Raw genomic sequence first — 3,720 nt, forward strand, 5'->3', positions numbered from 1 at the left:
CCCCCACCCCCTTCCCCGGCGTCACACGGATGACCTTTCTATTCGCATCGCGACACGCTGACACCACATCTGAGTGACACGCGAAAGGAACTTCACAATCGAGAAAGAACAGCTGAGTGCGCCGCGCGGAGAGCATGCGTGCGCGGTGGCGGGCGGAGCGGAGGTGCCGAGGAGACAGCGAGAGAGCGAGAGCGCGGAGGCGACGCAGCGGTCGGCGTGATGAATCTGCTGAGATGTGATCAACATCATAATTGGAAGACGAGTCTGAACTCTGATGCACCTACTACTACACGGCACTGACGCGACCGCGCGTGCTGCGCCGCCCTCAACTCTCCCCCTGTACGTGTGCATGTGTATGTTTGTGCGGCTGGAACGTGGCAGGCTGCGGAGGGCAATACTCATCCCCCACGCGGTTCAACACAATGTCCTAGAGCCGCTGAAGACCACGCTGCTGTGCGCACCAACGATGATGACAATCCTCACCTCATATGTAACTCGGGAAAACTGAACCACCTCGCGTGGCGGATGAGCAACCGTACGGAATAATCGTTAGATAGTAAGTCTGAGCTGGTGCGTGTCTGCGTGTGCGCGTTCACGTGCGTCCGTATGCGTGCCATCCCTTGACCTAGCGAGCACGCCAGTAGCATCTCCGCAAGCTGCTCGTCTACATCAGGGGAAAGAGATGCCGTGACGCCGAGAGAGAAGAGAGCTGTAAGCGGTCAAAGCGCTCATTTTCAAGCCGCACGCGGGCTGCTACCGGTGCCCCTGCGGTCGGGTGATGCGCGAGAGTGCCGCGGCAACTGTCGTTGTCGTTCTTGACGCGGCTTGTGGGTAGCTGCTGCTCCGTGAGAATGGCCAAGCAGTGTCGCTATGCGTCTCCGCCACAACCCCCATGTGGAGCTACGGTACGAAACACGTGCGAGAGCCCGCTGGCGTGCGGCCACTATGTGTGTGTGCTGCTGTGTGGTGTGTTGTGGTGTGTGCGGAGGAGCGACGGAGAGCGCGTGCGCGTGTGATGACGTACGCTTTGGAATTGACTGCCTACTCGCGCGGCGTACCCTCGTGTGCGCCGCGCGTCGTGCGGACAACGTGCATTGGTGTGCATACCTCTACTGTTACTCAAACTACCTTCTGAGGCGCGCGCGCTGTCCGTCCACGCACACACGTACACACACTCCACCACCACCACCACGACCGCGCCATTGTTGTTCTTGCCGCTGCCGACCTGAACCACCCTGCGGAGCTGCCGCCTCCCCCACCCCCTTCCCCGGCGTCACACGGATGACCTTTCTATTCGCATCGCGACACGCTGACACCACATCTGAGTGACACGCGAAAGGAACTTCACAATCGAGAAAGAACAGCTGAGTGCGCCGCGCGGAGAGCATGCGTGCGCGGTGGCGGGCGGAGCGGAGGTGCCGAGGAGACAGCGAGAGAGCGAGAGCGCGGAGGCGACGCAGCGGTCGGCGTGATGAATCTGCTGAGATGTGATCAACATCATAATTGGAAGACGAGTCTGAACTCTGATGCACCTACTACTACACGGCACTGACGCGACCGCGCGTGCTGCGCCGCCCTCAACTCTCCCCCTGTACGTGTGCATGTGTATGTTTGTGCGGCTGGAACGTGGCAGGCTGCGGAGGGCAATACTCATCCCCCACGCGGTTCAACACAATGTCCTAGAGCCGCTGAAGACCACGCTGCTGTGCGCACCAACGATGATGACAATCCTCACCTCATATGTAACTCGGGAAAACTGAACCACCTCGCGTGGCGGATGAGCAACCGTACGGAATAATCGTTAGATAGTAAGTCTGAGCTGGTGCGTGTCTGCGTGTGCGCGTTCACGTGCGTCCGTATGCGTGCCATCCCTTGACCTAGCGAGCACGCCAGTAGCATCTCCGCAAGCTGCTCGTCTACATCAGGGGAAAGAGATGCCGTGACGCCGAGAGAGAAGAGAGCTGTAAGCGGTCAAAGCGCTCATTTTCAAGCCGCACGCGGGCTGCTACCGGTGCCCCTGCGGTCGGGTGATGCGCGAGAGTGCCGCGGCAACTGTCGTTGTCGTTCTTGACGCGGCTTGTGGGTAGCTGCTGCTCCGTGAGAATGGCCAAGCAGTGTCGCTATGCGTCTCCGCCACAACCCCCATGTGGAGCTACGGTACGAAACACGTGCGAGAGCCCGCTGGCGTGCGGCCACTATGTGTGTGTGCTGCTGTGTGGTGTGTTGTGGTGTGTGCGGAGGAGCGACGGAGAGCGCGTGCGCGTGTGATGACGTACGCTTTGGAATTGACTGCCTACTCGCGCGGCGTACCCTCGTGTGCGCCGCGCGTCGTGCGGACAACGTGCATTGGTGTGCATACCTCTACTGTTACTCAAACTACCTTCTGAGGCGCGCGCGCTGTCCGTCCACGCACACACGTACACACACTCCACCACCACCACCACGACCGCGCCATTGTTGTTCTTGCCGCTGCCGACCTGAACCACCCTGCGGAGCTGCCGCCTCCCCCACCCCCTTCCCCGGCGTCACACGGATGACCTTTCTATTCGCATCGCGACACGCTGACACCACATCTGAGTGACACGCGAAAGGAACTTCACAATCGAGAAAGAACAGCTGAGTGCGCCGCGCGGAGAGCATGCGTGCGCGGTGGCGGGCGGAGCGGAGGTGCCGAGGAGACAGCGAGAGAGCGAGAGCGCGGAGGCGACGCAGCGGTCGGCGTGATGAATCTGCTGAGATGTGATCAACATCATAATTGGAAGACGAGTCTGAACTCTGATGCACCTACTACTACACGGCACTGACGCGACCGCGCGTGCTGCGCCGCCCTCAACTCTCCCCCTGTACGTGTGCATGTGTATGTTTGTGCGGCTGGAACGTGGCAGGCTGCGGAGGGCAATACTCATCCCCCACGCGGTTCAACACAATGTCCTAGAGCCGCTGAAGACCACGCTGCTGTGCGCACCAACGATGATGACAATCCTCACCTCATATGTAACTCGGGAAAACTGAACCACCTCGCGTGGCGGATGAGCAACCGTACGGAATAATCGTTAGATAGTAAGTCTGAGCTGGTGCGTGTCTGCGTGTGCGCGTTCACGTGCGTCCGTATGCGTGCCATCCCTTGACCTAGCGAGCACGCCAGTAGCATCTCCGCAAGCTGCTCGTCTACATCAGGGGAAAGAGATGCCGTGACGCCGAGAGAGAAGAGAGCTGTAAGCGGTCAAAGCGCTCATTTTCAAGCCGCACGCGGGCTGCTACCGGTGCCCCTGCGGTCGGGTGATGCGCGAGAGTGCCGCGGCAACTGTCGTTGTCGTTCTTGACGCGGCTTGTGGGTAGCTGCTGCTCCGTGAGAATGGCCAAGCAGTGTCGCTATGCGTCTCCGCCACAACCCCCATGTGGAGCTACGGTACGAAACACGTGCGAGAGCCCGCTGGCGTGCGGCCACTATGTGTGTGTGCTGCTGTGTGGTGTGTTGTGGTGTGTGCGGAGGAGCGACGGAGAGCGCGTGCGCGTGTGATGACGTACGCTTTGGAATTGACTGCCTACTCGCGCGGCGTACCCTCGTGTGCGCCGCGCGTCGTGCGGACAACGTGCATTGGTGTGCATACCTCTACTGTTACTCAAACTACCTTCTGAGGCGCGCGCGCTGTCCGTCCACGCACACACGTACACACACTCCACCACCACCACCACGACCGCGCCATTGTTGTTCTTGCC

General features: G+C 60.3%; 3 non-coding genes across 3 annotated transcripts; all 3 read left to right on the forward strand.

Moving 5' to 3' along the window:
- The first annotated feature begins 722 nt into the window (after window positions 1-722).
- ABB37_05219 lies at window positions 723-789 on the forward strand. Its single transcript, XR_001548684.1, has one exon. It is a non-coding gene; the product is annotated as a snoRNA (small nucleolar RNA).
- Window positions 790-1,974: 1,185 nt separating this feature from the next.
- Window positions 1,975-2,041, forward strand: ABB37_05220. The gene has a single exon (XR_001548685.1). It is a non-coding gene; the product is annotated as a snoRNA (small nucleolar RNA).
- Window positions 2,042-3,226: 1,185 nt separating this feature from the next.
- Window positions 3,227-3,293, forward strand: ABB37_05221. The gene has a single exon (XR_001548686.1). It is a non-coding gene; the product is annotated as a snoRNA (small nucleolar RNA).
- The last annotated feature ends 427 nt before the right edge of the window (window positions 3,294-3,720 follow it).

The sequence above is a fragment of the Leptomonas pyrrhocoris genome (genome assembly GCF_001293395.1).
Source record: "Leptomonas pyrrhocoris isolate H10 chromosome Unknown, whole genome shotgun sequence".
Taxonomy (NCBI): domain Eukaryota; phylum Euglenozoa; class Kinetoplastea; order Trypanosomatida; family Trypanosomatidae; genus Leptomonas; species Leptomonas pyrrhocoris.